At 38.8% G+C, this 13,549-nt stretch overlaps 1 protein-coding gene across 14 annotated transcripts in view; it reads right to left on the minus strand.

Moving 5' to 3' along the window:
- The window catches only part of prdm16 (PR domain containing 16), a 742,940-nt gene that overhangs the window by 491,063 nt on the left and 238,328 nt on the right, over nucleotides 1-13,549 (minus strand). The window lies entirely within an intron of this gene.

Here is a 13,549-nt window from a genome sequence, read left to right on the forward strand (position 1 = left end):
ATCCGTCTTAAAATGCGGTTCACTACCACAAATGGTTAATACATAGACAATAAAAATAGCTGGCATAGAGACCCGGGCATTCTGACAAAAGATTTAACCTCAGGTAAAATTTTCAGGAATAATTCAGCAATTATTATTTGAAAATTCTATTAATAATCAACTAGGCTAGCAGGCAATTATATCACCTCTATTATTAATGGCTCCTGAGCACATCTGGGAATCATTTCCCTACTCAAGCGTCACTTCTCTTCCACATAAATAAATATATTTCAATAAGTAACAATAAAATAGAGATTGAAAAGAGTGAGCGTGCACAGCAATCCAGAAAGAGGGTGTGACAGAATAAATTTTGCATGTGGAGGTAGTTAGTTCTAAGTATTGAGAACAGAATGCTACTCTATTTCAGGGCCAAGTGCACCTACAGAAAATATATATGGAATCATCATGAGATTGAAGTTTTGGTCATCCACTCCGATGTAAATATGCCATTAAAAATCACAGAATTATAATAAGCATGTATGATGTGTCATTAAGTACTTTTTAAAACACTAGTTTTAACTCTATTACTGAAGAATCGAGGTGCAGTTTGGCTAATGTTGGCTCATCGCAACTTTTACTGCATTTCATCCATGGACAACTTAAGTGATCACAATGGACTTTAAAATTTCCTTTGGTATCAAGAATAGTGGCCTGGAAACCACTGGATTCTTGTTAAAAATAACACGTTCACTTTAAGGAAGAAAATCTACACTCTAAAACTCCTAGCAACACACACAAAATGCTGGAGGAACTCAGCAGGCCAGGCAGAATCTAGGAAAAGAGTACAGCCAACGTTTTGGGCTGAAACACAGCATTTCGGCTTGAAACGTCGACTGTACTTTTTTCCCAGATGCTGCCTGGCCTGCTGAGTTCCTCCAGCTTTTTGTGTGCATTGCTCAGATTTCTAAACCAGCCGCAATTGCTAATCAGTATATCAAAATAAAAGCAAAGTATTAACATAAATTTGATCTGAAATTTTCAGATTTAATATTGAAAAAATTAATGTTATCAGGTATCTGCCATTTGAGGCATTGGTTGTAGAGCAAGCATGAAAAGGCAAATACCACCAGTGTTCTGTTTCTGCTTTAAAAGTTTGCTATGATAATCTTGTAAACCTTAAGGATGTCATAGCAATCAGTTTTCATGCTCTTCTCACCTCAGTGAGGTCTTATCCCTGGCTGCTTGATATGCAAAGAGAGAAATTCAATAAGCTGATGTCCACAGTCAAAGCTCATCTGCTGATAACTCTCTGGGAACTGAGAAGTCAACATGATTAGTCTTTCAATCAATGTGGGGTGGTTAAAATAATCAGAAATGGCTAAACGCAGATAAAAAGAATCAGTTAACTCCAGTTTGTCCAATGATTGAGCAGTATGTAGGTTCACAAAGTTTAAAATCTCAGTGGTTTGCTTAGCTCGTTGTCCATTCAGCTTATAATGCAATGAGGGAAATGATCAATCCAGAACCAGCTCCACCCACTTCAAACCCCAAATGGGTTTGAGGACTGAGCCTCACCTTCCCCAGCTCAGTCAATTCCAGCCACACGTTCTTCACTTATACGGCAACTTCCAAGCAGTAAAAATTAAAGCAGTTCCTATGATAACACTAACCCAAGACTGACACCGTCAAGCAAGGAAATATTTGCCAAAGTAACCAAATATTTGATCAAGGAGTTTCTTTTAAGAAGTGGTGTCAAGCAAGAAAGAAAGATAGAAAAGTTAAAGGAAGGAATTTCACTACTTAGAGCCTTAGCAACCGAAGGTATAAGGGAGTGATCAGATTCAGAATCAAGTTTAATATCACCAGCCGTGGAGAAAATTAAAGATGATTAATTTTCAGTCAGTTAGATTGCTCCAAATTGTTCTCAGCCTTGATACATGAAAAGCAATGCACATTTTCCCTCCTGTTTGTAATCACCCATAGGTACAAGAAAGAAGACACAAGGGAGGGTAAACACCATTCCATTTTCCTCCCTTACTGTGCAATTTAATGACACTCACTATCCAGTCATATACTGTACTTGCTTTTCCAGTGTCTAGGGTCTCAGGAAACTCCCTACAAAGGATCAGTAGGAATGAGCAGACATATCCGAGCACGTTAAATATGCCACCTGTGTGTTTATCTATGCCTTTGAATGTGGGTTTCCAGGCAGCAACTGAAACAGATTACCAGTGCAGATGAAACTTGGTAAACTCTTAAATAAAGGTTTAGAGAAGCTGGGTTTAAATTGATACTCCCTACACAATCAGGATGATTGAAAGGGAAGTAACTGATAGGGCCTGCATGCTTCTCTTAACATATTTTATAAAATATTTACTTGGGACTACATTTACTTTAGGGTGGTGGAGTGGAGTCTCTACCAAAGGAGGTGTGAGGTGCTCCTTCCCTCCATTTGCCTGCAGGTCACCCTTGTGCAAGGTGTAGCACCTGCTTAGCCATGGAAGCAGGTGGTGGATGGTCCGATGAGCAGCTGATGAATATCACAAGTCCTGGTTACGTGACCACTGACGCCAGGCAGATAATCTCCACAGAGTATTGGTAATGGCTGGGGTCACCTGTTTTGTAAAAACACCACCCAGAAGAAGATAATGGCAAACGACCACTGTAGAAAAATTTGCCAAGAGCAATTATGGTCAAGACCGTGATCACCCACATCATATGACACGGCACAAAATGAACAAATGACCATTGCTTAATTGAAATGGGCATTTATTTCAGCATCAGATTTGCTACTTTCCTGATGAAACTATGGTCAATCTAGGGTCTATATAGTTCGAGATCCTGTGGATCTTTTCAAAGGAAAGCAGGGAGTTCATCATCAAATTTCTTAACCATTATCATGATCAGTTATCTTTGACTGAGTGAACATGCTATGCATAAATCTACTGATGCCTTTCAATCCAGTCGTCCAAATTACTTTCCTCCTTATCCTCCCTTCTTTCGTTCTCAGATCTCAAATAAGGAAACATGAAAGTTTCCGTACAAAAACAGATAATACTGGAAATAATTCAGAAGTCATATAGTTTGTGTGGTTGATGGCTACAATGAGTTCTTCTCCGATCTTGGCAGTTTACTTGCAAATGTTTTGTGCTGTATGAGGAGAGATCATCAGTGTGCTATGATTGTAAAAGCAGTGCACTAATGATGTCTCCCAGCACGGTGACAAAATGCTTGCAAGTAAATTACCAATCTCAGAGAACAACTCAGTACTGAAAATATTTATCGGGTAAGTCAGCATCTACTGAAAGAGAAGCAAAGTTAACACTTTATTTCAATGACTTTTCATCAAAAGTGGAAATGTTTCTCACTATTTCAAATACTGTCTGCCCTGTTGAATATTTTCATCATTGTCTGTTTTTACTTCAGATTTCCAAAATTTATACCTCTGGATTGCTTTTTAATTAAACCTTTTACAACAGATTTCAGCATTTATCCCTGGTTTAGTGAACTGATACGTCATGTGGGCTTGTGGCTTCCATTCTTCATCCAATGACTTTGAATTGAGAGTTATAGTGAGGAAAGGATTAGTCTTCACTTTAATGTCTTCTGCAGACCGATAACCTACAAAAGTGCTGCCTTGATCTGCATTACATTGACTGATCGCTAGGCAGAGCCAACGTCAAGACTAAACCTTGTCTTTTCATTGGCTGAATTTTGCAAAGGTGAATTATGCAACAGAGGGCATTAGTCAACAAGCAGGAGCAAAAACCTGGTCTGATTTATTTTCTATTCTCTTTTGCTTAGAGCGGGCGGCTACCCAACCATTTTATGCCATGGACCTTTGCCATTAAACAAGGGGTCTGTGGACCCCAGGTGGGGAACCAATGGTTTAGAGAAACTTAAAAGTTATTGTGCTGTCCCTGGACCCTTCAACTGAGATCAGCAAACTAAACAGAAACTAGGAATCAAATTTGATGTCCTTCTAGCTTATTTGGCTCTGTATCACAATGAACAGTGGGCTTACTAATAAATCAATCTGAGGAACTCTCTGTGTTTGTTAAATCTGGTGGTTTAAGTTGGTTTTACATTAACATAAATCACACTTTGAGTCACTTTTTGTATCTTACTTTTGGGAAAGGTATCTGTCTCTCTGTTGGCCTTGCCTGTCAATGAGACAGCACCTGTATCTTCCTGTGATAACCTCTGAATCAGATATCATCCGCTAACAGGGTCCCCAGAACAGGTTATAGTTAAACCTTGGTGTTAGCAAGGCGGTGAAGGTCAATTGATTAGTCATGGGAACCAGTAGAATAGTTATTTTGCTTTGAGGTGTGGTTGTTTAATCCTGCCCAACTCTTTCAACACAAAGCTATCAAAGGCAAAGGAAAATCAATATTAGGATCCTTTTCAATAGAGAATCTGGACCTTGCTCCCTCACTCCAAGGTGTCCTTCAATTCAAATTTGCAGATTATCTTTTATTATGTTCTATGTCACAGAGGTGTCCTGAAAGTTTGAAGATAGAGCCAGACTTTTATCAGCTTGCCTCTCAAAGTGCTGTCAGTGAACAATGGTGTCTGATAGAATATATAAACCAGAAAGGAGTCTCGCTGAGGCTGTGCATCCAAAAGATTCTGTTTGCACTTTTCTTTTCTGCAACTTTGTCTTTCCTTTCACGAGAAGGCGCGAGCTCATATTTCAGTGCTGCTTCGTGTATATTTACCCTTCTAGAATTACGTTTGGAAAATGGTCTCTGAAAGAAACCTGGCAAATGAACCCAGCATCCATTTTCTCTCTCCTTCTGTCTTCAACGCTCTTCCATTTTTGTCATTCCAACTCCAATTTTCTCTCCAGAGCTTGCTCCCTGAATCCCCACATCTATCGATTTATTTTCTCTGCATTTATACCCACATTTTTTTCTATACTTCATTACATTCTCTGCATTTTTAAAGCCCAATAATTTGATCAAAATTGTTGACAGCACTCTTAAACTCTCAGTACCTCAGTTTACTTCCCAGAGTGATAGCGTTTCAGAAAATGTGAATTTCAGTCAGACTTTGGCAGGTGACACGTGGGAAAGAAAAAAAAAACACCAGTAAAGAAGTAAGAAGGAACTTAAGAGGGCAAAAAGAGGACCTGTGATATCCTTGATAGAGAAGGTAATGGAGAATCCTAGGAGATACTGTAAATATATTAAAAGTAAAGGGGTAACTGCCTTTCAAAGTTCCCTTCGTGAGAGGTGGAAACAGGTAAGGCTGGCCAGCAGGTCTCTAGTGAAGCTGCAGAGGCTAATCCTTGTACAGTGGATACAGTAGAAACATTGATGAACTCCAACCACACCATCGACTTTGGATGACAGAGATGGGAAATCATGAATAGCCTATGTTTCACTGTGAGCTAAGGGCAGAAGAAGAAGGAAGGGATAACTAGGGGAAGAACAGGCTCTCTTAAGGATCAGTGTCTATTGGTGGAGCTACAGGAGATCTCACCAAAATCAGTGATGTAGTAGACACTGAAGAAGGTTGTCCAAGAATATGATTGGTTCTAGATCAACTGAAATAAGTGGGCCAAGAAAAGGCAAATGGAATTTAATTTGAGCAAATGTGAACTGACTAGTTTGCCCTCAAGTGGAGACTGGCTGATATAAAGGAAAGGAGGCAGCTGGGAGACCTAATGGAGATTTATAAAATCACGAGGGTCATCGATAAGGTGGATGGTCATAGTTTCTTTCCCAGGCTAGGGGAGACTAAAAGTAAGAGCACAAGTATAAGTGGGAAGAAAAAAAAATTAAAGGCAAGTTTTTCCACAAGAAGGATGGGAGATTTACAGAACAGTAGAAGCAGGTACAATTAAATGCTTAAAAGCCATTGGGCAGATACATAATTAGGAAATGTTCAGAGGAATATATGGTAAATGCAGACAAATGGAACTGTCACAGGAAAATACCTTGGTCAGTATGGATGCGTTGGGACACAGGGCCAGTTTCTCTGCTGTATACCTCCATAATTCTTTAACCCTAAAAACATCCATAAGGTTGCTGGATTGTTCTTAAAATTCAATTGATTTATTAATGACCTTTAAGAAAAGAGACCTCAGTAATATTTAAGTGAAACGGACTAATATACCATACAGTCTCTGGAATTACCGCTATTACAGCATTGATACAGGAGATACAGAAACGTCTCAGCCCAGATAGACTGAAAAACAGCTTCTTGCTGAGGGCTGTTGTGCAGCTGAATAATGCTACACCCCGGCTTGCCAATGGCCTTTGATTGTTATGGACTATCAAAGTCACTAGTTGCATATAAAAATGGGAATTGTTTCTTTTAATTAAGCTGTACTGCATGTTTTGCACATATCTGCTTTGCACGGACTGAAGTAACACTGGATTCTCGTTGTCTTGAGCAACGACAAAGTTTTATTCTATCGATTCTAACTTTACTTTGGGGTTGCGCTAGTTTAAGAATGTGGTTCACTTATTTGAGGAACTGGGAAGGGGCATTAAATGTTGCCTCTGACAGTGATGCCCACATCTTGGAAAGAATAAAATCATCCTTTATCAAAGAGGTTGTTTCTTCTCCTTCTCCTGAAGTGGCCTATCAAACTCTTTAATTTTATCAATTTGTGTTACAAACTAAAAAGTTCACAGCCATCTAGGATAGTTGGCAAACGCCAATTAATAATGTTTATGTCAGCATCACATATATTCCATAAATGATATATTTTTTAATGATCAGAGAAAAGGAAGCAAGAACAGATATCCTGGCTGACTTTATATCCTCTTTCCATGGTGCACTAAGGGCATTTCTTGTGGTATTTCTACTGCTACAACAGCAGACTTCAAACACTGATCATGAATCAAATTCTGTTTACTTTTCGGTCATTTCTACACTGGGCAATGGAGCAAGTTCAAGTTGTGCACTTAAACAAATAAATTTGTTCTGACCGCACTCCACATCAAAATTTCAATTTGCACACGTTCTGGATTTCTTGTTTAGGAGAAGGTGGGCGGCATGGTAATGCAGTGGTTAGCACAACACTTTACAATTCAGTCGACCCAAGTTCAATTCCCGCCGCTGCCTGAGAGGCATTTGTACGTTCTCCATGTGACCACGTGTGTTTCCTCTGGGTGTTCCAGATTCCTTCCACAGTCCAAAGACCTACAGGTTGGTAAGTTAGTTGGTCAATGTAAATTGCCCATAGTTAGGCTCCGATTAAATTGGGGTATTGCTGGACAGCCTAGCTCGAAGGGCTGGAAGGGTATATGCCACACTTCAAAGGCCAGTGCACCAAGTTCCATTCTACTATCAATTCTTGAGATTAGTTGTAGATCTGACAATGATATTGGTTCAGAGGTTCCTTTAAGAGGATGTAGGATGGAACTCTTGCTTAACACTTAGAATATAGACAATCACTGGCTTATTATTCATATCAAAAGATAAAATAGATTAAGTTACACAAGTTGGTGCATTGAAGCATAAAAAACGTCAGCCCATCCAACTAACCCAAATAATTCCAGACATTATATTTCCATAGAGGCAGGAGATCTTGGCCAACTTGCAGTCTTCCAGCCAGCAAAGACAATGCTTAGGCACAACATCATGGGGTGAAGGGGCCGTACTGCACTGTGTTGTTGTGCTCTAAGACCTGGAGCCAGAAGTATTCATGCAAATTGTCTCTATTCCTGCAGTGATCACACTTGTGTGAAGTAAAAATTCTGAATTTTCTTACCCTTTCATCCTTCCATTGAAATTTAGTTGTGCTTTTACAGATTTCTAGTATCTGCACTACACTCCTTTCTGATTTAAGAACTTAAGGAATAGAAGCAAGGATAAACTATTCCACTCCTTCTACCTCCTCTGCATTCAGAAAGATTAAGGTTGATTTTTATCTCATTGTTCTTTTTTTCTACTGACCCCAAACTCTGCCTTGAATACCTTGAATGAATGACCTTCTACAACTTACTTTGCTAGAGAATTAAATCATTTGAAAGGATTACAAATCTTTGGGTCAAATTCCTGAATAGCTATCATTTTTATTTTGAGGCCCAGACCCCTGAATGTAGATACCCTTTCAATGGAAGCAACATCTCTACATTTACCCTGACAAGCTCCTTTTGAGGCAACACACACAGAATGCTGGAGGAACTCAGCAGACAAGGCAGCATCTATGGAAAAGAGTTAGCAGTTGATGTTTCAGGCCAAGACCCTTCATCTTGAGCCCAGGTGAAGGGTCTCGGCCTGAAATGTCAACTGTTTACTCTTTTCCATAGATGCTGCCTGGCCTACTGAGTTCCTCCAGCATTTTGTGTGTGTTGCTTTGGATTTCCTAGAATCTGCAGATTTTTCTCGTGTTCGTGATTTAAAGCTCTTTTTGAGTTTTATATGTTTTGGATAGGTCTTTGCTGTAGTCTTTACTTTCTATTACCATTACAGTTTAGTATTCAACCATGATTGAAGCCTTGTCTATCTACAGAAATGAAAAACCAGATACTTCTGTAGGATTCTAATTCTCATCTTAAAATAGTGACCTGCTGAACATTCTTTATCATTACTTAAAGTGATAGGCAAATAAATTTTTATGCATTTCCTATATCACAATGGATCAGTTTCCTGACAGACTCTGACATTTCTAATGGAGCTGTTACAGAAAAAAAAACTTATTTTACATTAGAGGCTCGGTCTTGTCTTGTTAGACACCCGAGGGAGAGAAAGTAGGGGTGAGAAGGAGTTACTCTTTCTGTCCTTGCCTTGCTCTGGTGATAACAGGTCAATTCACTCCATTCAAGAACAGCACAGTTGTGGTTTTAGACTTAATTTTTCACCAAAATGTTCCAAAATGAAAAACAGTCACCAAAGTAATGTCTCTGAAAACTTCTGTTGTGGAGATATAAGTTATTAAAGATAATTTGAAGAGTGTCAAAGATCTATCTTAAGACAAGGTAAATTCCAGAACTCCTGCTGTGATCTCACCAGCTACCCTTGGCAACTACCCAGTTAGAACTACAAAAAGCAATGCTAATCCTGATATTCAGCAAAGATGCCACAGGAAAATTGACATTTGCATAATGAAAGCATTAGTCATATTGGTAATGCCTCTTGGATAGAGCAATCCAAATCCAATTTCATTGGTCAGCTCCATTCCATAACTCAACCTCTTCATCGATTTGATAATTTTTTACAATCAGCCCTGAAGAGATGCAATAGTTTCTGCCTCTGTCGCTTTTTATTTTGGCAACACATATTTCAACAGACTTTGAATTAATTAATTTGAAATCTTTCCACAGCCTGAGGAGAAATTTGTTTAGATGCCATTTGAAGGTGTAACTGCAACCAGTAGAGATCAATCATTGGACAAGTACAAGTATGTGCTTTCTATGGTGACCAATTCTTCTGCTCAGTGGGTTTGAGGCCCACGAGAACTGGCATGTTAAAATGTCTTTCCTTCTCCTGCTATGCGAGATGGAGGTGAGCAGACCTGTTGTGGTCCAGGTTGTTTGTTATGGAAAGGTGGAGGGTGTAAGGTTGTGTTGGGAAGGAAGAGGTGTGGAGGATCAGGGAGCAAGATTGGGATAGGTTAAAAGCATCAGTCAGAAGGATATCAAGACATTGATGATCAGTGCCAACAGGCGCTATGATTGCCTTCTTGAAGGAGAGGGTCCAGAGTTGTGCTTGGGTTGGGGTTTGGGGGACTGGGATTCAACTGCAGTTGGGGTTATGGGGGTGCAAGTGACAGCACCCATTTGAGTGATATGTTTTTAACAAAAACATCTAAATGAAACATATTGGGAATCTGGTAAGATGATAATATTTCAGGTGTGGCAAAGCAGGCCTCCCAAGCCCGTGAAGGCCCATGTGCACATGCATATAGGATCCTAAGTGGATTTCTTGACATGCAGTAAATTCTGATTTAAGTTGACAATCTGAATTCTTAAGATGTTCTGTTATATATATTGCACTGACTGAAACAATTAAGCTCCACTGTGAAATTCCTTGTCTTTTTCTGTTCACTTTCAATTCCCTATTCTATAACATTTACTTTTTAAACCCATTGTTATGCCTTCTCAGAATTAAACTACCCTGCTCCATTAATAAGAACTTTAAAGTTTTTTATTCAGTTGGATGAGGTAGGCACCCATTTTCTAGAAGCTGCTGTTGACTTTGATAAAAAAGAATGGGCAAATAATATTGGGCCTCACCAGCAATGCTGACATCTGGGAAAAGGAAGAAACTCTGCTCTGGTGCGTCACCAAGGACACTTGCAAATTTCTACAGCTGTACTATGGAGAGCATTCTAGCTGGCTGCATCACTGTCTAGTATGGGGGGAGGGCCACCACACAGCTTCAAAATAAGCTGCAGAGGGTTGTAAACTCAGTCAGCTCCATCATGGGCACTCACCTCCCCAGCATCCAAGACATCTTTAAGGAACGATGCCTCAAAAAGGCAACATCCATCATTAAGGCCCTCCCCATCACCAGGACCATGTCCTCTTCTCATTGCTACCATCAGGAAGGAAGTACAGGAGACTGAAGGGTCATACTCAATGATTCAGGTATAGCCTTTTCCCCTCTGCCATCCGAATTCTGAATGGACATTGAACCCATGAACACTCCCTCAATTGTTTAATTTAACTTTTTAAATATATATCTTTCTGAAGTATACAGTTTTCAAACTATTATTCATTACAATGGACTGCTGTATAATAACAAATTTCACCACATATGCCAGTGATATTAAACCTGATACTGATTCTGAAATTCAGTCCCTTATTTTCAGTGGAAGTAACACCTCTCAGTGCAAAATAGATCTTTATTTTGAGTTGTAAGATAAAGCCATTTGTTGTTGAAAAGCCTTTAAGATGTACAAGAGAATGGATGTCAGAATTTTTAATTTAAATGAACGTACATCCAATCTATTAACTACAGAGGTGACAACATTCTGCAGCTTCACGTGAATTTACGGAGCAAATGACAGTCTCATTTAGGCTCTTGAGTAATATGATTGTAATGTTATGTTGCTTATAGGACCCACTTAATGGCTTTTAAATAGACAATTTCTGATATAACACACTTATGTCTGTGAAAAATAGACAGAGAATGGATAAGGCCTGGAGCTATTCATCCAATAGATTAAATTGTCTGTCTTGGTAGAATGGGTCTAAATTAATCCTTGGAGCTTCCTGTTCCCTGAGGCTGTGAGCTTCCATCCCCCCCTATGGTTCTAGACCTAATGCCATGGCAATTGTACATTCAAAGTGTGTTGTTGGTATTAGGATCTTGTAGGACCCTGCCCTCACAGGTCATAAAATCTAGCGTAAGGGGGGCTCATATCATGTCACTCCAGCAGTGCACTAGATCAAAGATATTACACACCCAAAGAACAGTCGGGAATAAAGTGAACTTCAGAGGACAGATGTCAACAAATTTATGTCCATGATTGTTAACAAAAAATTAGTAACCCTGAGTGGGTTATAGAAGGGAATGGAAAGGCCAGAGTGAAGTGGCCATCACCTAACAAATAATGCAGACTGACACACAACAACATTCATATAAACGTGAAACGCACATTAGTCTTCTCCTAACAAAATGGTGATTGTGGAGGTAGCCCTGACATCAGGGTGGTTCTGTATGAGGAGTGTCAAGAAATAGCTTTGCTCTGCATTTCCTTGATCAAAATGGCAGCTATTACATAAGTTTGGCTTTATCCCTTCTGATATTTGGCACTTGGTTTGCAATTGTAATTGGATCACAAGTGCGCTTTTGGCAGAGAAGGATTAATGCAACACCCCGCAAGATCTTCCATCAGATGTGATCAAACTCTGAACTGGACAATGGCTCACAATCTTCAGCCATGCTTTATCACTGCTATTGAATAGTCTGGCAGATGTCATTCTTGTTGTTGCTTTGAAAACAATTTTCATATTGTGTAGCAGAGTACAGGTACACAGAATTATTATTTAAAATCTTTTTCGATCGCTGTTCTTTGAAAAGGGTAAGTATGTTATCATATTGACAAGTATCGGGCATTTTGACCAGATCACGGACAGAAACAAGGAAACTCCTAAAAACCATAGATTGGATCAGAGTACTGATGGTAACACAAAATCCTAATTAAATTAGAACTGGGTAAATAGCTTGCAGTTTTCTTCTGCAAAGTCAAAGGACAACTTTCATGAGAATCTTAGAGTTTTGTCCTTCAGGTGGAACAGGGAGTATATCTAGAAAATGCCTTCCGTTCAATGAGATCAATAGTGAAATGAGGTCATGTCAAATAAAATCAAGGACTAGGTTAAAATCAATCAACTGCTTCACCATTCTAGTATCCCTTGTCTATTTTATATGGTTAACCAAGTACATGGATATATTATATGTGCATAATGTATGATGAACCATTCATACAGTTAACATATCTCATGCTTATAACCTGTAACACCGTCAATATCACACATTGCTGAAAGCCCCCTTGTTACAAAGTAAAAGATCATTTAACTCACTCGCAGCAATGCCAAAGGGATTTCCAAGTTAACACTTAGGTATGTCTGCCACAAATCTGTCACACATAAAAATAAAACTATTTATTTCTTCCAGGTTTCTCTTAATCATTGGATAATTCCTGGGAATAGCAAAATATTATCAACAAAACATACACTGGGTTCTCCTTAAGGCAATATTCCTGGAAAATTTCAGGGTGTTACGTCGCCAGCAAAATTAACACTGTTCAATACAAGGCATGAAACTTGTAACAAAGCAGTGGTTTCTCAAACTATAATGAACAACGTCCAGGATTCAGTATAAATAGAACTAATATGCAGTCATGTTAACATCTCTATAATGGAACCTAATTGACAGACTTTACTCCAAACCAGTCGCAATTTCCAATCAGTACATCCGAAGCGAAAGCATAGTATTGACCCAAACGTGGTCTGAGTTCTCACAGTTGCAACAATACAAATTTGGAAAACCATGAAATACTTTTGAAAAATTGCTTAAACAGTATATAACAATTAACTTCAAACATAGAATTTTTCACATGGTAACTTTTAAATCGTCTTATAAGACATATAATTTACAGAAGGATGCTATCATGTTTGTCTACAGAGAACTTATTCACCAAGAATATTTTTTGGTGGATGAATGGGTCTCTTTATAAAATACATTTCCTCAACTCCTTTGTCTGCCTTATTTGGCCAGAGCACCAGAACAGAAGTATGATGCATCTTCTGGCCTGAAAGATGCAAAAGATTATGCTCAAGTGAATGCTTACTCCAAGCTTTTCCATCTTCCATATTACCACGAGAATCTATTAAATGAAACAAGGGAATCTCACTTCACACTCAATATGTTCCCTTTTTTTTCCTGTTGTGCATCTTTGGCCCAAACTTTGTCTTCTTGAGTCATAAGAGCAAAGAAAATTGAGGACCATACCCCTTCAGAGATATAAATTTCACTTGATACATATTAAACACTGTGGGAAAATGGCTATGATGCTGCTTGTGGCAAATTGCCAGAGTAAAATAGTCATAAATCTAAATAATACTACAAAGTCCAATTAAATGGGAGCAATAATAAATGA

The sequence above is a fragment of the Hypanus sabinus genome, chromosome 27, assembly GCF_030144855.1.
Source record: "Hypanus sabinus isolate sHypSab1 chromosome 27, sHypSab1.hap1, whole genome shotgun sequence".
Taxonomy (NCBI): Eukaryota; Metazoa; Chordata; class Chondrichthyes; order Myliobatiformes; family Dasyatidae; genus Hypanus; species Hypanus sabinus.